At 43.4% G+C, this 23290-nt stretch overlaps 1 long non-coding RNA gene across 1 annotated transcript; it reads right to left on the minus strand.

The window, feature by feature from the left end:
- Positions 1–1722: 1722 nt before the first annotated feature.
- Positions 1723–21645, minus strand: LOC122880145. Its single transcript, XR_006378836.1, has 4 exons — positions 21546–21645; positions 6718–7115; positions 4573–4686; positions 1723–2181 (listed from the first exon to the last, which is right to left on the minus strand). It is a non-coding gene; the product is annotated as an uncharacterized LOC122880145 (long non-coding RNA).
- Between the last annotated feature and the right edge of the window lie 1645 nt (positions 21646–23290).

A 23290-nucleotide genomic window follows, 5' to 3' on the forward strand; every position in this document is an offset into this window, starting at 1 on the left:
AGGAGAGAGAGCGTTGGCCTCTCTTTACTGGCTTCCAGTGCAGCATCAAATTGTTTGTTCTTATGGCACTCAGTGGTCTTGACCCTTCTTACATCTCAGCCCTTTTAAACCCTCACATATCCTCCGGGTCTCCGAGGTCTTCTGACCTAAAGATGTTTGCTGTTCTATGGTCTAGGCTGAAACACAAGGGGCATCCAGCCTTTTCCTTTTGGGGCATTTAGATTGTGGAACAGCCTCCCTGTTTATATTAGAAGTGCTGCCATGATTGAAACCTTTCAGACGAAGTCCCACCTCAAAGGCTATTTTTATTCTTTGGCTTTTGGACCTGTTTAAGTTCCTCATATCTTCCAGAATGGGTTCTATATTTTGCACAGCACCTTGCCTATGTTGGTTTTAAAGGTCCTTTGTAAATAAAGTGAGATCACTTGACTTGATTTGACTTCTCTCACAACCAAAATCTTCATTTCAGCACATGGGACTCTGACGGGGCAAAATGATTCAAATAGAAACTCGACTCAGTCATTTAGTTCTGCAAAGATCTTGCTGGACTTGCTTGACTGGGAAAGCCAGTTAAAGTGTTTCAGCATATTTCTGAGTTGAGCCCACAGAAGGTTGTGTTTCTGAACTTGTCTTTGCTGTTTTGTTGTTAATAAAATAAAATAAAAACAGAAATTCACTATTTTACAGTATCTTAACCCTTACAACAAAACCTTTTACCTGCTGAATGTCTGAGGACGTGGACATCGTTAATAAAGTGTGCAGGATGTTTTGGTTCTTTCATAGTAACTTAACCCCAAAACGTTACACATCTGACCTAATAAATCCACACTAGGAGAGTTGAGATGATTAATAACCCATTAAAAGACATATTGTAAGTCGTCTTTCATTACAATTGTTAGCTGGATTAAAGCAGTGTTTGTATTGTAAGAGTGGGGCAAAATAGTCTGTTTTGTTTATGTTTTCTGATGCAAAAATATGCAGCTGCGGTGAGGTACAATATGTGGTCTACTTCAGTCAGAAAGCTGCTGGAGAACTTGATTTCTGCTTGCACGTCAAATCACTGTCCAGAACCCAACGGGTCTGAGGGTAAACTAACGTTTCTCATTCCAATTTAAGCTCGGTTGAAACATATGTGATGGACACTCCCGTAATTAGGATGATTAATTAATAAGCAGTTATACCTGCTCGTGTGTTTCAATAAACCATTTGTTTAGGTGTTTCAGTTCCATTCACCTTCCCGCAGAATGTAAACTGTGTGCGAGTGTTTTTTTAGCGCTGTAACTTTCTCTCCCAGTGGGGTCAGGAAAAAAAACAAACTAGAAACAATTTAATGACCCTTCTTTCCTCGGCGCCAATTTGAATAGATGAAAGGGGAAATTAAATCTTGTTTATGAGACAGCGCTGATGGCGGATGCAAAGTGTCAAGGCGGGCGCGCACCGGCAGATTGTTTCACAAGTGTTGACATGATTGACTAAGTGAAAACATATGGCAAGGGACGCAAGGACGGCCCTGGGGACCTTCGGCTCGCTTGCTGCTGAAGACCCCCCCTCCGACATGCTCCCATCCTCGTCCTTTTACCTTCTCTCTATCTCTTCCTCCCCCCACTCCCCCTCTTTTTCCAGCTGAGTGGTTACTAATTGAAGAAGGCGTGGGCTGCGCGTCAACAGCCAACAATGAGGTCGTAAATCGAATGTGAGCGACCACCATGCTTCCTTGCCTCTGCACACGGTGTCATCACTGCAGCTCCTCTGTTCTTGAATGATTCACTTTCAGTTAATAATTCGGCTCCTTAATAACACTGTTTCTCTCCTGTTGTAACACCATCAGGTCCAGAACTCATGAAGCCAACTTCAAACATGTCTTCACCTCCCTCCCTGTTTGTAAAAACCATTATTTGGACAGAATGTTTGGATATTAAGCCCAAATGTCTTGAATGTCAGTCGTCCTCACTTTGTTGAGCTTGTACTGTTTGTTCTGGTCCTGCTGTTTTGTTTTCCACACAGTAGGAGATGCAGTATTCGATACATCGACTTTCCAGCTTTACAGCAGTACAGTGGGTGGAGTGGGTTGTCCACTGATCACAGTGTTGGCGGTTTGATCCACCTCCTCCGTGTCCACATGTTGAGTGTCCTTGGTCAAGACATTGAAACCCACATTGCTCCCGGTGGTTGGCCAGCACCCTGCATGTGAATAAAAGCGCTATATTAAATGTAGCCATTCAGAACAGATAACCCTAACTACTACCAACCAAGTAAAATCAATAACAAAGAAAATATTTAGTGCAAAAAAACAACATCACTGAGTTTCAACAAACCGGCCAACATACAGCCAGGCACAGGCACACACACTGCCCACCACCTATACACATGCTCAGATTTGAAGCATGCAAAGTCACACAATTGACCATAAAGCACATTTGATCCTGACACTCCAACAAGTCTGTAAGCTACCATTACAGACTGACAACACTGCATTTAGATGGGTAGTGGTCTCAGTCAGAGTGCCAAGTTTGGTGGAGAAGGATTAATGATTTGAGTTTGTTTTTCATGGTTCAGTCAAGATTCCTTAGTTCCAACGAAGAGAAATCTTAATGCTCCAGCATACAGCATAACAGTTTGTGTTTGTCCCTTTCCTGATTCAACATGACAACGCCCCCGTGCACAAAGTCATCTCCACAAAGAAATAGTTTTCCCAGTTTGGTTTGGAAGAATGTGACGGGCCTGCAGAGTCCTGACCTCACCCCCACCTTCCATCTGCTGGAAAGCCTGAAACTGAATTCGGGTGGGATGTTCAGGTGACCACATTCTTTTGGCCATCTAGTGTATCTACACTCCGGACAAACTGTCTTAGGTGATGGATGCTGCTGCGAAGCAAATCACCTGTACTTCCACCTGTTTGGTGAGCATTGCCATGGAAACATACAACAAATCTGTGCTCAGAGTTGTAAGTTTGGTTAACCTGGGGGGTTTGTATAAAATCTGTGTAATACTCCTTTTCCTCCTCTTTGCAGGTGGTGGATGTCATGTTCTCTTTGTTCTCTCTCTCGTTGCCAATCATCTGACAATCTGCCGCTTGTTGACATTTTCCTTTTCTGTACCACAGTTTTTTTCCTCCTTCCTCTTCTGTGTTATAATCACTACACGTTTTTTAATCAAATCTAATCAACTCAGCAGGCTCATCAGTGAGAAGTTATCCTGCCTTATATAACACACACACGTTGTGTTCGTGCATAAACAAACTCTCCTCGTGCAGTAAACTTCATCAACAGCCTCCTTCAGCAACAGTCAGACTAACAGAACTCGACCTCTCACAAATCTTTACTTTATACGCACTGTCACACAGGAACAAACGAAACACGCAGGCTGAAATACGCTCAGCTAGGGAAGACAACGAGACACGGGTGAAACTGATCAGGGCAGAACAAAACAATCAGAAGCAGGAAGTAAAACTACAAGACACACGAGGGAAAAACTCTTACCAAAATAAAACAGGAATTAACAGAACATAGACCCTCAAGCCATGGCAGGAACTTTGATTTATTCATGTAAGAGGTCTCAGAAGTAACAGAGTCGGCTGTTAGGGATGCAGTATAGTACAGTTTTTAAATATCTTCAGTACTACAGAATGGTTGTTAGCCTGTTAATTTTAACGACACAGTCATAGACATGAATATTCGGTACCTGTGTACAAAGAAGATACGATCAAGTGCTGGTTCGTGTCGTTGTTGTGAGAAATGGAAGCTGAGCGTCATTAGTAGTAAAACTTCAGTATTTGGTTCTAGAAAAGCTGACATTAGTAAATTTAAAGCTGGATTTCAATGACTGCTCAATATGCTAAATATTTATTACTTAATATTTATTACTTGCACTGACGTGACAGCGAGCTGCTGTAACAAAAGAGTCTCCCCTCGGGGATCAAAGTATTTCTGATTCTGATTAAGTCAGATCTGTCACAGCACATCCTTTGTCTGTGTTGAATGTGGAGCTGTGCAGTTCTGCATGGGCCTAAAACTGAAACTGAAACCATGCCTGTACCCGTGCACCTGACCAGACAGAACCCAACTGTTACAGTGACACAAAGTTGGCCCGAGACCCCGTATGTTGCTTCATGTCATCCATTACTGACTGACCAGTGCAATGCACTCACTACAGTCTGTTTCTTCAAATCTTCCCTCCTGGTCATATGTACACATGACACACAAAGAGAGAACGTTTCTTTAAATTTACATTTGAAAACCACAACAACAACAACAACAACAACAACAAACACAAACCCGGCCCAGGCCTTTACACAACAAACTGGTCCGTTCTGACCTGAACCTGAGCTGAAACCCGGCAGTGATTACAACCCAGGACTGGGATAATAATTCTAACGTCAGCCGAGGCCAATCTCCACACGTATACTGTAAACGCTTTGTATGTAAATATTTTTTCTTTTTACTGTTTATGTCAGTAAAATATCTTTTAGCTGTATTACTACACACGAGCTCTGCTTCAAAAACACCCAAAATAGTTAAACACAGCCAAGTGTCTTCAGTTTCAAGAGTTAGTCAGTTAAACTTCCATACTTACTTCACTAAATATTTCTATATAATCGTTTTGCACCTGGCGTTTCCAACAGCTCTGACTGGACGTGTTGATCATCATGCAGCTCTGGCAGCGCTGAGTGACTGGAGAGACTTCCACCTGACAGAGAAGGGTATACAAGTCTGTTGATGACATTTATTAGTTTTTTAATACGTAGAATAGACTCGGGGAGGGAAGTTGTGATGGAACGATGTGCTGAGGGCGGCCCTGCTAGCATGCTTGTTTTTTAACACTAACCATGTCCCTTGCCCGTGAACATATCTGTTATTTTGCAGCATTTAGCTACACCTTCCTGCAGGGCTTTTCTCCTTTTGATGCGCTCCCTCTCAGCTCCATCTTTTCTCTTGTTCTGTCTTTCTGCTGCCCATCCGTCCACGCACTGACTGAACGCTGTGTTGAAGCACGCGTGCCTGTACGGTGTACAAGTGTGCGCTTTGGGTGTCATGTGTCAAATGGTGTGACTAGGTAGGACAGAATGTTTTTGACGAGTGAGACAGCACTTGTGAAACCAAGTGTAAAGCTCATATTTGTAATGTTTGTTGATTATTTTCTGGATATAGTAACACTTTACACATTTTCATTTTTCTATATTTGCAATGTTTTCAGTGAATCCCATCCCAGTATTATTGAATTCCTGGAAACTCCCTCATGCTGTTGCTGCTGCTGAGGAGACTCCTGAGAGAAACATCAGCATGGAAGGCAGAACTCCAACTTGGCTCTTTGCTATTCCTCAATCTTTCTTTTGACTGCATTGCAACAATGGAAACGGACAAGCCTTAGATAAATCTGAGACTAGTCCATGTAGATTTTTTTTTCATGCCATCTGGATTCTTCAGCTGTATTGTAAAAAGGACACTGTTATATAAAATAATATTTTGGTTACACTTTATTTTGGATAGTCCGCCTACATAGTTTATAGAGTATTTGTAACATTTCAACTGTTTTCAACCGTTTTGCTTTGTCTGTAGATGTGAACAGATTATCAGTAGAGTATATGTGACAATTCATGAACATACCCTAACCAAGACGTTTTGTGTGCCTAATCCTAACCAAACCTAGAGAATGGTTTTATTTGTGAAACACTTGAATTGTTGAATCTCAACTGATAAGCTGCTGAAATGTTAGAAATACTCTATAAACTATATAGGCAGACTATCCAAATGAAGTGTAACCTTTTTTTTTTAAATCCACACAAATGGCAACTTCAAAGGATCAGTCTGGTATTATTCTATACATTTGTTATTGTCAATGAATCCTCTTCCCCACCCTGTCTGCGGCTCTCAGCTCCAAGCCCATTGGTTCCTACTGAAGACATACATCTTTAATAAAACACCTCACAAATATAAAAATTCATATTTAAAAAGGTTTAGAAATGTCGTAAAACAGCTGCTCACTGTAGGTTTTATCAAACAACTGTTGGGGACTATTTTCAGCGGCGGATGAATCCACATGTGGTGCTGTAGTGAGTGTTTGGGGCAGCAGGACGGTGTGTGTGGGGCTGAGTCAGAATAAACTACAGTGTGTGTGTTCATGGTGATGAAGGAACAACAGTGCGGCTCACTGATGTGGAGCTCTATGGCTCAGACGAAGAAGATCCATCCGGCTGTGATACTCACACGATACTTGTTAGCAGGTTCAATTCACTGTTGGTGCGAGTCTGCTGAATTTGATGACAATAAGAAAACTTTAGAATATTACCAACCTTATTCTTAAAACATATGGGAAACAAAAACTTGATTTTCAAACTTCAGGGTGTCCCCGTTTAAAATGACACCCCTGAACCAGCTGAATATTCATCCTGCTCTCGACACCTCTGCAGTTACTGTGTGGGTAAATTGCTAAATGGAGTGAAAATAACGCCTGAATGGGATGGTGATTCTGCAGATGCCTCCACAAAAGCCTCCACAAAGTCACATTTTGTTTGCTGCAAATTTTGCTTTATCTGCTGCCGGAAAGGAAATCAGCAGCCGCCGCCGCTGCCGCAGCTGTCGCCGAGGCTTCAGTTTTGGCAGGAGGCTGGCGGGTTACGGCTCGCGGCGTATAGAGCGCAGAGAGACACAAGCAGATAAGATGAGGAGGATGTGTGTGTAAACAGATGGCTGTAAACAAAGTAATGATAAGTAACTAAACTCAACACTCAACCGCCAGCTGAACGCCGCTCCTTTCACGGTCTCTGAGGAAATCTCTGAAAACGAGGCGCTCCTCACATCTTGTGTGTGTCTAAGACTTCTCTTCCAAACTCTCCCGGGTTCTCCTCCTCTTCTTCCTCACACGTTTGGGAGGTGACATTGCCCCGCCGCTGCTGAGCTAAGAAATAAATAAACTGAGGTTGCTGCTGCCGCCGCCGCCGCTGCTGTTGCTGCTTCTTGGGTAGAATTGATCCCCTGCGAGATGTGGACTTTCTTCCATCTGCTCACCGCTAATTAACAGACAAGAGCTTCCCAGAAGAGAAACTTGTACCGCTCTTCCTCCTCCTCGGCTGCAGATCTGCAGGGAAACAACACACCGGCCTCAGCAGACGCTTCAGCCTGCGAGGTGAGACAGCCAATCAAGAAGCACGATCACGTTAATCAGCAGGTATGGTGAGACGTAGCAGGTCTCACAACGTAACCTGCTGCTATGGGCCACAATGACAATGCTATTGTCATTTGCTTATTAGCACTAAACACAAAGTACAAGTATTTGGTCATAAACAAATGAAAATGTTGACCTGATGATGGCACTAGATGACATTTACTTACAATTATTTAACTCATCTCCCTCTTATCTACATTATTTGTTATTATCTTAGATCTATTTTCCTGTTTTTTTAAATCTGTTTTTATCTATTTTATTGGTTTTAATATTACATTGTTATCTGCTATCTACTATTTACAATTTGTATTTTCTTATTATCAGCTTCTCAGTCATCTGAAAAGCACTTTGAATGGCACTAACCTGTATGAAAGGTGCTGTACAAAAACGTTTGATTAATTAAAACCACAAATGTCAACCTGCTTGTTTCGCTTGAGGAAAAGTCAGGGGACCACCGGAGTCATTACGACACATCGACTGGGGACCATGAATGTCTGAACAACATTTCATGGCGATCCATATCATAGTATTTCAGTCTGGTGGTGGACCAATGACACTAAACAGTGACAATACACACTGTAGTCTAACAGGATACAACACTTACATGAACGTTCAGACGGGGGACACATTAAAGGAAAAAGCTGAATAAAACATTGGAGAAACATATCAAATGCAGATGCTTCCGTGCACCAGGGCTCAATGAATAGTGTGGTGAGGATGAAAATGATGTGAATGAAATGCTATAGCCTTTACAGTCACCAGCAGGGTTGGGTACCATTCACCTTTGGACTGATACCAGTACCGGTACCCAACGGTACCTTTTTCTGGTACTTTACTCTCTCTCAAAAATGTAATTTCAGTTATAAAAAATATGTCCAAACTTCTCAAGTTTTTTATTTAGAACATTTGACCTCACTGTAAGTTAACTTCTCCCTGCTGGCAGCAGGCGTGCTAACGTTAGCTGCGGCTGCTGCGGGGGACTTTCAGGCTATCAAACACGGTACCCTGTCCAGCTTTTAGATATATTTTATGTTTGACCAGGTGTTTCCTCTGGTTAGACGTGTTGCCCTGGCCAGCTCATGCAGTGAATGTTTTCTGCCTCGAGTTTTGAAAAGTGTAATCACACTTGCGACCGCTTTCAGCTCGCCATTGCCCTGACTCAACAGCCCTGCAATACTGCCGTAAAGAAGAGCCGTCATTACGCCTGCTTTGCTTTTGTAAAGTGAACCAAACAGCGCCGGCATGATGCTGCCCCAGTGTGTGATTTAGATGGTGGAAAGTACGCCCTCAACGTAGGCGGAGCTGATCGTCACAGCGACGCTATTCCAGCAGTTAGGAAACAACACACAGGAGCTTCACTTTGGTCTTGAGAAGCTGCAGCCTTCACTGACAGACTGTAACCTCCACTGTGCATTTACTGCCAGACTGACAGCTTCACTGCTCACCTTTTCCTCTGCACCGCTGCCTTCACCGTCACTCTCTGCCGCTCGCGCTCTCTTGTGAAGCCACACACACTCACGTGTCCCTATGACGTGAACAAGCAGCAGGGGTGACGCTGTCTCGCTCTCTCTCTTTCTCTCTGTACTCTCTCACCCAGATGTGCTCTCAGGTACTGAAATTAGGGAACGATTCATTTAACGTGAATCAGTACTCGGTAGTACCGATGTGATTCGGTCGGTACCCTTAAAAGTATCGAGTTCTGTACCCAACCCTAGTCTCCAGATCTCAACCCAGTTTCACACGTATGGAAGATTTCAGACCAACGTTAAAATGTTAACATTAACATTGAAACTCATTGTAGACAGTGTTGAAGGAAAGCTTAAAGGAAGGTCTTGGATGGAAAAAAACTACTACACTGTGAAGTTTGATGTACATCAGCGTACATATTTCATCATTTCCTAACAGGGACACAGGATATGAGTGTAAATCATGAGGACGCAAAGAAATAAATGCTAAAAAAAAAACAGAAACGGGGTTTAAAATATGTGGTGATGCGTTTCTTCTCTTTTAGGGGATAATGTGGGAGAAAGTTTGTGGGCTCAACGACCATCACTGTTGCCATAGAGACACAGCTCTTAGTTCATATATAGCTTGGGTATAAGTTGCCCAGTCTGTATTTATGTACAGCTGCCTTTACTCACAGTCTGCCCTAACTGTGCAGAGCGCTCTGTCAGAACATGCAGCGTGTGGGAATCAGCATTTAGGAAAGAGCTGCTGATTCAGGCCGAGCCGCCGTGATTTACAGCCAAGCTTCATTTGCAAAAATCATGACCGGGGCAATACTGTGTGTGTGTGTGTGTGTGTGTGTGTGGATGCAGTTGACGGACAGGCGGAGGGAGAACGAGGCAGAATTACGGCCTCCACCAGCAGCTCAGTGACACAGAAACACTCAGATATAATGAAGAAAGTGCAAAACGAAGGAAATACCAACCAAAGCAGTCTGTCTGTAATCTGACTCCAATCTGACACGACTCAACTGAGGTTTGAATTTCTGCTGAATAAAGTACAACATTTTCAGGAAAATTTCCCAGGTATGGAAAATATTTAAACCAGGACTAGACCTTCAATCAATTAATCAAAAAAGCTTGAAAGGTTGGTGTCAGTATAACGCTGCCATCTTTGTTTTAGCCAGAAAAGGGTGAAGGATGAGGTGGGATGAACAATGACGTTGCAACCACCCTGACTGAGTGTGATAGGCTGGGACACCTGTCAATCAAGCAAACATGCACCCAGACCTCTTTGAACCCCAATGGGTTGCTTTACTGCAGAGGGATGAAGCCTGGTTCCGGACTAAAGATGCCCTGTGAAGACACGGTTAGAATCATCCTAAATTTAGCTTAATCTTGAATTAACTGTTTCCTGCGGAAAGATTAGAGTTACTCCTGGACTAAACTCAGGCTTAATTAAACCTCTTAAATGTGAGATTATATTTCAGATTAATGTAGTCTGTCAGTGGAGAACAAACAATAATTTATTGACAGGAGACACACACTCAATAATTTCAATGAAATGGTGATAATGATGAGTTTTATCGTGTGTGATGAAATACAGTTTCACTGCTGCACCTCATTGATTTACAAACAGGAAACTCCTTCCCTCCAAGTCATGATCCACCCTTCTCTCTAAAGACATTTCTTCATATGCAACTCTTACATGAGAAAAATGGATTTGGGGGAAATTAAATGCAGCCAGGATGAAGTTTCACATTAGCATTTCAGACAAAGAGTTAACACTGAACATATATACAGTATATGTCATCACCATATCCAACAACACTGTGTCTGCTGTGGAAGCCTTTAGGTTTCTGGGATCCACAATCTCCCAGAACCTAAAGTGGGCGTCCAACATCGACACCACCATCAAAAAGGCCCAGCAGAGGATGTACTTCCTGTTCCAGCTCAGGAAGTTCAGCCTGCCTCAGGAGCTGTGATCCAGTTCTACTCTGCAATCATCCAGTCTGTCCTCTGCACATCCGTCACTGTCTGGTTTGGATCGGCCACCAAACAGGACAGGAACAGACTACAACGGACAGTCAGGTCTGCGGAAACGATCATCGGTGACTTATACATGTCCAGAGTCAGGAAACGGGTGGGAAACATCACTGCAGATCCATCGCACCCTGGACACAACCTGTTCCATCTTCTCCCCTCTGGTAGGCGCTACAGAGCTCTGTACGACAAAACAACCAGACACAAGAACAGATTCTTTCCACAGGCCGTCACTCTGCCGAACACCAGTCACATAGTGTCCGTGTCACATAGTTTCAGATCTTTTGTTTTGGAGAACATCTTGTTTCTCCTTCCATTGTCCATCTGTTTTTCCACCATCTTATGGATTTTGTGATCTGTTCCAGGTTCAGAAATGTGTGCACAAACTCTCACTAACGAGGACTAACGCAGCTGGTTGAAATTAGACTCATTACACTTCCAGCATTCAACAGTCAAGAAGTGGCTCATTAGAAGTTGAGATGAGTTTCAGAAAGCCACTTGACTCATGACATGATTCATGTTTTCATGAATACAATTTTACAATTTCATTATACATTATAAAATGTCTAAAAACAGAAAGAAACTGCCCATTATAATATGTCAGAGCCTTCTGTGTCGTCTTAATGTTTCTTTTTGTCTGAACAAAGTCAAAAACCTGAAGAGGTAAAATTTGCAAATTAGAAAAGCAGCAGATCCTCACATTTAAAATCTGGAACCAGATAAATTACTTTAAAACTTAGATGATACTAGTTGTTAATTAATTTTCTGTTGATCAACTAATCGATTGAGTTCCAGCAATATTGTAGTTAAATCCAATGAACCCTTCTCCACAATAAATTCTGCCATGTTTTGTCCACCTCCTCTACTTACTGTGTTTGATGGTTTTCTGATTTGTCTGTTTGGCAGACATCTTGTGAGGAATGTGTAAATGAAACTGAAACAGGAATTGGTTTTTGTTACGAAGGCAATACTGAGTCACACGATTTCAGGTTCTCAGCTTCTGTAAAGTAAAATATCTACTATTCAGCATTTGTTCTGGATCGACTGTTTGTTGGTGCTGGGTCACTACAGGTCATTGTCCTCACCGCTGTTTCAGAGCCTTTGTGGAAGTCTTATCATCACTGCGGGCAGATCAGGAAGCGTCCGAGTCCTCGACCTTTGAAGTTTCCTCTCGGCTAACGCTATCGGCTGACTTGTCAGCTCTGAACTCGTCGTCTCTGCAGGCTGAACAAAAGGCAGGATTAACCCAGCTCAGCCTCTCTGTGTTAAATATCCATCAAAGGCTCTGCACCTGACGCGGCGCTCTCCGTCTGAACTCTCAAAGGCTTCACGTTCTGAAAACTAACACTTTTCTGCCTCATAGCCCTGCTTCGTACCCTTCAGTGTCTGAGACAGTGTCTGAGACACACGAGAGGAGCAGAGATGCAAAAAACATTGTTAAAACAAAGATACATGTTTTTGGCCTTAGACGTTTCTGACGTTCATGTGGACGTTTAAAAGAGAAACAGGAAACTGTGAAGGAAGTCGAGATAAATGAACACTGTCTGCTTTCGAATTAAACACAGTTAAACTTTTTCAGAGTTTCAGAGCAGCAGAATTGCAATCGACTGTTGCTGCCAGGAGACACTGTAGTCCACCTAATGTAAAAAAGGAGAGTAAAACAAAGTACAGGCTGGAAAGAAATGTGTAAAAAACAAATGAGAAGAGATACACTACATGGCCAGCGATTTGTGGACACGTGAGCATTCCTCACTTTCGAGCAGACCAACACACGGTTCAATTTCTTTACAATTTTCCTCTTATTGTTTTGGTTTTTGAAAGGTTTTGGCATGTGGAGAAATCCAAAGGTTGACAGGCCTGCTAAGCAGTTGTGGTTGTAGTTGCTGTTTTGAGGGAGGGGTATACCATCAAGGTATAGAAACCCAATCACCATCTGCAGTCATAATGATTATAAAGGATATTTTACCTCAGATAACATTTACTCCTTTCAATAAACTCTAATTTACTCTCTTCCATATACTGTAATTGCTATCTGTCGTAAAAGTTATGAATGTTAATATTAAGGGTCATAGTATTTTTTAAATTGGACTAACAGTAACTTAATGTAAAAGTAAGACTCTTGGTTCACTTGTTTGTAGAAATTCTACTTCCTTCAGATTGTGGACACAGCCTCTGTCTGAGTAAAATAATGATAATAATGATCATAAACTTAACTTTTAGGAAACCTTTGGATCAAGGTTAAAAAGGTGAAAAAGACACAAAACAGAGCAATAAAATAAGCAGAACCAAGAGTGGAAAGTGCACCCCAAGTCTGAATTTAAAAACTAATACTATTAATAATTAAAAAAAGATGTGTTATTGGAGCTACTGACTGGTAAGGAACGTCGGCAGCGCTCACTAATTACCGTCGCTACCTGCTAAAACTGTAATTTTCAGAGGTGATCAAAACTCTTTTAATCAGCTGTGCAAACATAATGCTGCAGCGATAAAGTGGTGCTGCGACGAGCTGTAATAAGAATAATAAAATATATCTGAACATAACGTCTGCCAGAATGAATAATTTGTTAATTTTTATGCATAAATTATCTCTTCATGCATTAAGAACGTTCTTAATGAGGAAATCACTCTTTGTTCTTTCATTTTGGATGGAGTGTGTGTGTGTAGGTGTGCGTGTGTTTGTGTGTAAATGAAGATGAGGTCTGAGGTTCAGTGAATGATTTTCTGAGCCAATTTCTCTTTAGTACACCTAAACACACACAGATACACAAACACACAAATACACACCACTGCTGGATATTATTCAGAATTTGTCAGTTGCCAATATGATACCAAACTGTTAATATCAATACCACATTGACTTCTTCAATGTCGTAATTTGAGTAAAATAAAAAGTAAAGTAAGCACACAAGTGTTAAATGTTGTTTTAAGACACAGAATCCAGGCTGAGTATCGTTTCGAAGAGAAACAGAATTTAGCCTTGTACCCCAGTAGGCGATTTGTTAATTTTCATTAGATATTGACAGAGCGTTTCTATTTTAACCGGCAAAGCTTTACGGCACTGGTTTAGCGGCCCGCGAGTGAGTGAGGTAGGCTACACACACACACAGGGAGAGACGAGACAAGCCGGAGAAATCATTTTGCATGGCGTGTTCTAAAATGAGTGTGTCTCATGTCTCACGAGACTTGTTTTACGAGGCTCAGTCATATCAGGACGTACAGCAACGGAGAGGCACAATACTTCGGAGAAGATCATATAGTGTCCCAGGGTGCATAGATGCAAGCAAACTCTTCAAATAATATCCCCAAAGTCATCGCAGCCTACTTCGTAAGTGCAGTCACTGAACTTGGGGGGTGTCCAAAGATACTCAGATCGGATTTTGGAATTGAAAACGTTCATGTTAACATGCTGCAACACTTCCTCCGAGAGGATGACAGTCCTCGTTGGTGGAAGCCCGGTCAGAATCCACAATGGGAACATGTCCTTCGATCTCAGCTGCCACTGCTGCCTCTGATTTTCAAAGACTGTTTGCCCCGCTTGATAGTTGGCTGTTACTGGTCACTGGCTGGGGTGAATCTGGATTCACTGTAGTCACCACAACCGTTGTCAGCTGATCAGCATTGACTTGTAGAGGTGAGTATATCGGTGTGTCAGCCAGATCATCTCATTGTGTCATATCCAATTAAAACAACTTCATCATCAAAGGGCAGATGTATTGATTGAGGCTGGCCTGATGTTTGAGAAGCAGGAGTAGCATGGAGTGTTGATGGTTGGTAGTCGGGAGACTGCTACAAGTGAAAGACCTAGTGCTGGACAGAGGTCTTTTGACAGGACTGGAGGAGACCAGTGATGAACTGGATCAATGTGGGCTGGATGAGGATGCATGTATAGCTGACATAGGTGTGTTGAATGTGTCAGGTGAAAGTGGCTTATCTGTTGCATCACTAGGCTCAGAATCACTACAATCAAGAATCAAAAGTGCGCATGCGCCAGCCCGCATGCTGCCTGTTGCTGTAGCTCCGTCTCGTCGTCTTACTTTTTCCAACTTTTAACTTTACTTTTTTCTTCCAAACTTGAGTAACTTGTGTGTAAGTGTAATTTAAACTACGCTCTTTGCGAAAATGAGGGTAGAAAGTGTTTTTGTACTTTTTTTCGCCGTGGAATTTCTTCTTCTGCTACTCGGTCAGGGCACCGCTGCAGATCAGCTGTTTGGCCACATTGTTTACACCAGGGAACAGCTGATCGCGCTGAAGCCGGGCAGCATGGCGCCCAGGACAACTGATGTCCCCACGGAGATCTGGAGGAGAACACACCGAGGATGCAGAGGTGGAACGGCGGCGCGAGGGAAGAGAGAGGGTGCAGACAAAAGAGACTTAAGAATAAGAGATTTAAGCCGTGTCTGCCTTCTCTCGTCATGGGCAACGTGAGAGATCGCTGGCGAATAAAATGGACGAGCTAACGGCGTTAGCCCGAGTCAGACGGAGTTCCGTGAGTGTAGCTTGATGTGCTTCTCTGAGACATGGCTACACCAGGATATCCCGGACCATAACGTTTCCATCGACGGCTTTCAGACTGTTCGGGCCGACAGGGATCACACGGGAGCGTAAGCGGAAAGGCGGTGGGCTTGCTGTTCTAGTTAACAACAGATGGTGTAACCCTGGTCACATTACCATCAAGCAGAGTATCTGTAGCCCGGACATTGAACTGTTAGCTGTGGGACTCGGCCATATTATCTGCCACGTGAATTTTCACATGCCATTGTTGTGGCTGTTTACATCCCCCCCTCTGCTAACCCGGCATCGGCGTGCAACGCCATTCACACCGCCATAGCACATCTACAGACTCAACACCCGAGTGCACTCATTTTAATCTCGGGTGACTTCAACCATGTCAGTGTTTCAACAACACTGACTAATTTCACCCAGTATGTGAGCTGTCCTACTAGGGAGGAGAGGACACTGGACCTGCTGTATGCCAACGTTAAGGATGCATACAGCTCTTCTCCCCTCCCCCCTCTGGGTAGGTCAGACCACAACCTGGTTCACCTTAAACCCTGCTATGTGCCTCTAGTTAAAAGGCAGCCTGCGACCACAAGGACAGTGAGGAGATGGTCAGGGGAGGCCTACGAGACGCTACAGGAATGTTTCGAAGTGACAAACTGGGATGCACTCTGTGAGCCTCATGGAGAGGACATTGACGGGCTCACTGAGTGCATCACTGGCTACATTAACTTCTGTGTGGACTGCAATGTCCCAACCAAGACGGTCCATTGTTACCCAAATAACAAACCGTGGGTAACAAAAGACATCAAGGACATTCTAAATGCCAAGAGGAGGGCCTTTACTGATGGTAATAGGGAGGAGGTGAGGGCAATCCAGGCCGACCTGAAGGTGAAAATCAGGAGGCCAAAGAGAAAGTACAGGAGGAAGCTGGAGCGGAAACTCCAGCAGAACAATATGAGGGAGGTCTGGAGCGGCATGAAGACCATCACTGGCTTCAGACCGACTGGCAGCAGAGGAGTTGAAGGCAGCTTAGACAGGGCCAACGAACTGAATCTGTTCTTTAACAGATTCGACACACCGGCTCCTGCTCATCCCCCTCTAACTCAGCTGCTGTCGGCCCTCAATCTCCTCTGAGTACTCTGCTCCCCTCCCCATCAGGCTAACGGCCCTCTCCAGACCGACGACTCCCCCTCCCCACCTGTAACTTCTGCTGTGTGCCTGACTGCTGACCAGGTGAGAGGACAGCTGATGAGGCTCCACTCGAACAAGGCTGCAGGCCCCGATGGCGTTAGCCCCGGGTGCTAAAAGCCTGTGCCCCCCAGCTTTGTGGAGTCCTTCAACACGTCTTCAACCTGAGCCTGAGTCTTCAAAGGGTCCCCATTCTGTGGAAGACATCTTGCCTCGTTCCTGTGCCGAAGACGCCACGTCCCAGTGGCTCCAAGGACTACAGACCGGTGGCACTGACCTCCCACATAATGAAGACCCTGGAGAGACTAGTGCTGGAACAGCTGCGGCCCATCGTCAGACCCCTCCTGGACCCCCTTCAGTTTGCCTACCAGCCCCGGCTGGGAGTTGAGGACGCCATCATCTACCTGCTTAACCGCATCCACACCCACCTGGACAGGCCGGCAAGCACGGTGAGGATCATGTTTTTTGACTTCTCCAGTGCTTTCAACACCATCCGGCCTGCCCTGCTGGGAGAGAAGCTGGCAGCGATGCAGGTGGACGCCCCCCTTGTGTCCTGGATTGTGGACTACCTGACTGGCAGACCACAGCACGTGCGGCTGCAGCACTGTGTGTCAGACAGCGTGGTCAGCAACACTGGGGCCCCTCAGGGGACTGTCCTCTCTCCCTTCCTCTTCACCATCTACACCACGGACTTCAGCCACCACACAGAGTCCTGCCACCTTCAGAAGTTTTCTGATGACTCTGCTGTGGTGGGATGTATCAGCGGTGGTGATGAGACGGAGTACAGGGCTGTGGTGGGTAACTTTGTTTCATGGTGCGAGCAGAACCATCTGCAGCTCAATGCGACAAAGTCAAAGGAGCTGATTGTGGATCTACGGAGGGCCAAGGCACCAGTGACCCCGGTTTCCATCCAGGGGGTCAGTGTGGACATTGTGGAGGACTACAAGTACCTGGGAGTATACTTAGATAACAAACTGGACTGGACCAAGAACACTCAGGCTGTTTACAGGAAGGGCCAGAGCCGCCTCTATTTCCTGAGGAGGCTGAGGTCCTTCAACATCTGCCGGACAATGCTGAAGATGTTCTATGAGTCTGTGGTGGCCAGTGCTATCCTGTATGCTGTTGCATGCTGGGGCAGCAGGTTAAAGGTAGCGGGACGCAAACAGACTGAGCAAACTGATCCGTAAGGCCAGTAACATTGTGGGGTGGAGCTGGACTCTCTGGCGGTGGTGTCAGAGAGGAGGATGCTGGCCAAACTACACGCCATCTTGGACAGTGTCTCCCACCCGCTCCATGACGTGCTGGCTAAACAAAGGAGCACCTTCAGCGGAAGACTCATCCCACCAAAGAGCACCACAGAGCGCCACAGGAAGTCATTCCTGCCTGTGGCCATCAAACTATTTAACTCCTCCTCTAAGGATTAGTCTGTTTGACCCTAGGTCACTAAACTGGTCATTGAGCATTACATCTCCGCCATAATTAATAATAATTGTGCAATATTCTGTTTACTCCTCAAGTGCAATATTAGTTTTCCCTTGTTAGTTTTTCTTATTTATTGTTACGGATATACCTCAATTACTCTCGACAGTACATGCACCTCCGCTTTTACTATTATTTATTACATAATTAGTGACATTGTATTTATACTGTACTTCACCATCTACCAGTAAACCCACTTGGTACTCGACACTTAGTTTATCTTATACTTATACCAACATGTTACTTAATTTATTTCTGACCTGTTTATAGTGTATAATATCGTTTTCTCCTGTGTGCACTGACGTAAAGGCGAGCTACTGTAACAAAGGGTTTCCCTACGGGGATCAATAAAGTATTTCTGATTCTGATTCTGACTACAATCCTTTGACTTTGTACAAAGGTATATTCTAAGGATCTTGTGATTAGTTTGCTCGTACAAACTTCCAATTGTGACATTGGACTCAAGGGGCTCCTCAGAACCCATGAGACAAAGCATGAACTAATTTGCCTTTCTTTGATTTCCTGTGTGAGGAAAAAAAAGTGTTTTCCCTTTTTCAAGAATGCTGGGTACCATCTCATTTTTCATTACAATTGTCTCTCTTGTTGCACCTCCTGTAGGCCTTCTTCCTTGTTTGTACAAACAGTCTTAGTTCATCCAGCCAAGTTCAGTTTTTCTTTGTCTTCTTTTGAGCATTCTTATTTCCAAGTCCTAGCCTAGTGTGGCTGTTGCTGGTTGCTGTGGCGGTGGATGGAGGTTTCATCTTCTGTCTTAGGTGATTTATTAACTTATTTTTTATTTGCTCTGTATCCTCCATTTAATTTTAGGATAGATCCCTCCAGTTTTTGGCAAAGATGCAATCTCCATACCTCCATATCATATCTTTTTCTGTATAGCAATATGACAGAACAGAGGACTCTGGCAAGAAAAAAGGAGGAGGCGTGTGCTTTATGGTGAATAAGGATTGGTGTGGCAGTGGGAATATTAAAATGCTATCCCGTTCCTGCTTACCTGATCTGGAGTTGTCAATCAAATGCAACCGCACTTTCTACCAAGGAAATTTACATGGTCACTATTACAGCGGCCTCCATCCCACCACAGGCGAGTACAGAGGCTGCCCTGTTCTGATCTTTGAAAGACTTGAACTGCTCACAGTTATCCTGAAGCTGTGCTCACTGTTGCTGGAGACTTCAATCAGGCTAACCACAAGAAGGTTATGCCTAACTTCCATCAACATATTGATCGCCACAAGGGGAATAAATACTCACACTTTTGCAATAACTGATATGAGTGCACTATCATAGATGTAGCATTGGTTCAACATAGTGGACAATGCATGGAGGAATGACATGCAACGTGCTAGTTAATATTCATTTTCATACTGACCAAAATGCGCCAGCAGTCAGGAACAAGTGCATGAAAAGAATATGGACATTGCAGGGATCTTTGAGCTCATTTAATAAATCTCAGTCCTCTCCTTATTGCCAGGAAATGAATAGCTTAAATTAACTCTCAGATGTACATTCTGGTAACAACTCTTTTCTCTCACTGAAATTCACTGTGCCTTATCAATCTGAACTGAACAATCTTCAGAACAATCAAAAGCCATAATGTAAATACCCTCCTATCAAATCACTAGGGGAAACATTCTTACAACAAATGGCAAAAGTTCATGTGGTTTGCTTTGAAACTCCCAAACCCACCCCACAGAGCAGTGGTGTATATCATGGTCCACTCTTATGAATTTAAACAGAATGGTGGCGTCAGTGTTTCTTAGTGAACACTGAAACCACACAAATATGAAACACAAAAAAATAAATAAAGAGAGGCTGGCTGCCCTGAGAGTGAACGGCAGCCTGACAGCTGTGGCATTCAAGAGGCAATCTCGGAACCCATTGGCTATCGTCTGATGACGATTTAGCCTCTGGGGACAATGGCCAATGTTTCAGCTTTCGGTGTAGGGATATCCAGGCCAAGACTCCCTCTTCCATGCACCGGTCATTGTTTACAGTCCGATTAGCAATCTCGGAACCCATTGGCTATCGTCTGATGATGATTTGAATGCAGATACATTTTAAAAAAGCTAATAAAAAGTTTGAGGGTTCCGAGATTGATGAAAAGCTAAATCGATGGGCCGATGGGTTCCAAGATTGCATTTCAGCTAGAGTGTTCCGCCTCTTTTGCTTTCCACACTGACTGTTTTCCTGCATGCAACTAAGGCTCGCTCAGATGTGATCAACACTACTCGGACTACAAACGGAAACCAGAATGCTTCCGAAACCAAAAGTTTGTCCCTTGCATACAGTTCCTGCATTCATATGCACAAATCTGTTTGTAGAGATTATTTAAGAGGAGGCTGCGCTGTTGAAAGGACAAGACTGCTGTTACCAAACCAGAACTTGTCCAATATACACTGTGTCGAAAACACGTTAGCAAACTAATGTTGCTGTCAGTCAGTCAGTTCGACTCGTTTTTGCCTGTTAGGCTACAATCTACTCCTCTGCAGCCCGCGTACAGGTCCGTGCTGTAATGGCAACAAGTAGGGAGAAAGAAAGCTTTGACAAAAAACAACTAATCGTCAAACTCAAAATTTCCAAAGCCTCCTGTTTCATTGCTAATCGCTAGCCAGCTAGCTAACATGTTGGCAGAAGTTAACGTGCTGAAATATTTTGGTGTCATAACTTACATCATCAATCTTTAGCAGCTGAAAGCTGCTAGGAAATCTTTCATCTCTTCAGCCGGTGTGGGTGTGATCCATTTTCATTTAAGTACACATGACATCCTGCTAAATTAGCTACGCCATAAATTTGTAGATAAAAGTCCAGGGTCGCAGTCAACAGGTGTTTGTAGGCTAGGTGGAGATGCTGTGGGGGGCTCTATGTACAGTGGGACGAGCTTGCCAGTTTCATGGCAAACCAGACGGCCTTAATAATGTCTTTACCTCTGCCATTCTAATAGGCTTTATTTAAGCCTGAAGCAGAGAGATGGGAGTTGGTCAACCTCTCATCTTTGGCTGCTATATAAAACGAGATTGTCTGCTCTAATGACGTAACTGCAGCAAACAAAACTACACATTTACGCCTTAAGTTACCGTTCAGTTATGAATCCTCCCCAACAGTCATGACAGTGATCTTGAATGCTGAAATAATGTGTGATCAAATAAACCAGACACTCATTTTAGAGTTCTCCATAATTATCCCGTGATCTTGAGGAAACAACAGTCGTTTTCTTGTGATAAATTATCTCATTTTCTCAAGAAATCTGCCTTTTGTTTTCTCGAAATAACAAGATACTTTTCTTGAGATAACAGTATTTAAAAAAATATTGCAAACATACAATATTACAACCATGTTATTTATTTTATATATGTTTATAATGTATGTTTTGTAAAGGCCTTTAAAGGTTTGATTTAAAGAGGAAAATATTTGTGAAACAAGACAAATTGTGTTTTGCATGATTGGTTGATGCCAAAAAGCTACTAATTTTTGTTTTAAGCATGAAAAGCTCATTCTTGACCTTGAAAGAAGTAGTTTGACTAAACAATCCCTTGTCAAGGCCAACTAACGTGCTTTCAGCCATATCACATAGTCTTCATCAATGGATGGAGTTTGCTCAGTTGTCATGGAAAGTGATTTTTTTGTGAGAACTTCTCGTCAGTGTTGACTTAAAAGTTGACAATACATGAAAAGGTCATTCTTGAAGATAGAAATCCCAACTCAAAGTCTACTTACATGTTTTTTCTGGAACATTCAACTTATAATTGTTTGTTAAAATTGCATGATTCAGATTTTAGTGAAAATCTTGGCAACATCTTGTGTTTTACTAAACCAGCAGGTTAATCAGTTTTAAGGCTGTAGCCTGATAACAGCATGTTAGCCAGAATTAGTTATTAAGCCACATTTGAAGAACAAGGCCCTGATTTCCCCTCCTCTACAGATCACCTGACTTAATCAATTGTCACCTGGCTGTCCAGCTGCTCCTCATTCTCAATCAGCTCCAGTGCGTTTATATATAGAGGTCAGTTCTCAGCCCTGCTTTTCTTGACTTTGATGTAGTTTTCCTGTTACTCTGTTCTGGCACCTGATACTGATGCCCCACCTGCTGCTCGGTCTGGTTCTAATGTCCTGCCTATTAACCACATCTCTTCTATTTAGGTCCTTATTTCATTTAAATGACCTGTACATATTGCCAGAAACTCTCAACTGTGACAGTTTCTGTTCCAGAGACAAATCCCTGCCATTTGTATAGTAGAAACCATTTAAGATGCCCATGTCTGGAAGGAAGGGCAGAGAACCAGGCATTTGCTAGATTTTTTAAATAAAGAGCAGCAGTTCATGACAAAAGAGCAAAAGTGTTCAAAACCTCTATCAAATGTAATCCTCAAAGGAATTCTGTATTAGCACCAAAAACAAATATTTTTTTGCTCAAGGCTGAAGTTTCCACCAAACGTAATTGAAATTTTTAACATTTTTGAGATATCTAACTACAACAGGAAAGAAAACATAACCTCTTGGTTGGGTAAAAATTGTTACTTTGGTTATTTTCTTTTTACCTTTTGGGCTGTCTGTTTTTGCTTCCAATGTAAACCTGGCACACTTTAAGGGTACTCTTGTTGTCTTTCTAGATGTGAAAAGTTGAATGATGAAAAATTAAAGATTAATCTTTAATACCGCTGCACCCTTATTTGAATTAAGTAATCTACGCAAGGGATCAATTCTCCTCCCATCACTGACTTATAGGATTCCCGACCACAATGCCATTGGTTTCCTTACTTTCACTCTTGATTTCTAAAATATGAATGCCCATTTCATATTTATCTTTTTCTTCTGCAGTGGTGGCGGGCTGTAGCAGGAAGGAGCTGAGCTGGGAGGTCCGAGGGAATAAACTTTAATTATACATGCCAGTGTCAGGGATACAGAGTGGCGAGCGGACAGAGTGATTGATTCACCGTCAACAGGGAGGGGGAGGAGGGGTTGGGGTTGGCAGTGATGGAGGTATCCGTGGCGACGAGCAGCGGGCCCTTCATCACCTGAGAGGCAGCCAGCATTAAGGCAGCTGTCAGGGACTTTGATTTGGAGTGGGAATTACAACACACACACATGCTGGCATAACACACAGTCTCACACCCCAGCTTGCACCCCAGTCTCATACCCCAGCTTGCATAATATACATGATACTCTCTCACACTCACACACACACTGTGGCTGTCCCTGCAGGCGGCTGCTGCAGCAGCTCCTTGACGTGACACCACATGAATAATTTGTGAGCGGCGGTTCAGGCTGGAGGTGAAACAGAAACACAAGGCTGAAAAATCCCACGCTTAACAAACACACCTCATGTAATGCTGATGGCGCCGTAAAAAGAGAGAACGGCCCTGACACTTCACCTGCAGGCTGAGACGAGCTGAAAAACCTGAAACACATCAAAACAAGAAAAAATGCAAACTGCTCACATCTGAGCCCAGGGGTTGCAAAAA

This window comes from Siniperca chuatsi, linkage group LG8 (assembly GCF_020085105.1).
Source record: "Siniperca chuatsi isolate FFG_IHB_CAS linkage group LG8, ASM2008510v1, whole genome shotgun sequence".
Lineage (NCBI taxonomy): Eukaryota > Metazoa > Chordata > Actinopteri > Centrarchiformes > Sinipercidae > Siniperca > Siniperca chuatsi.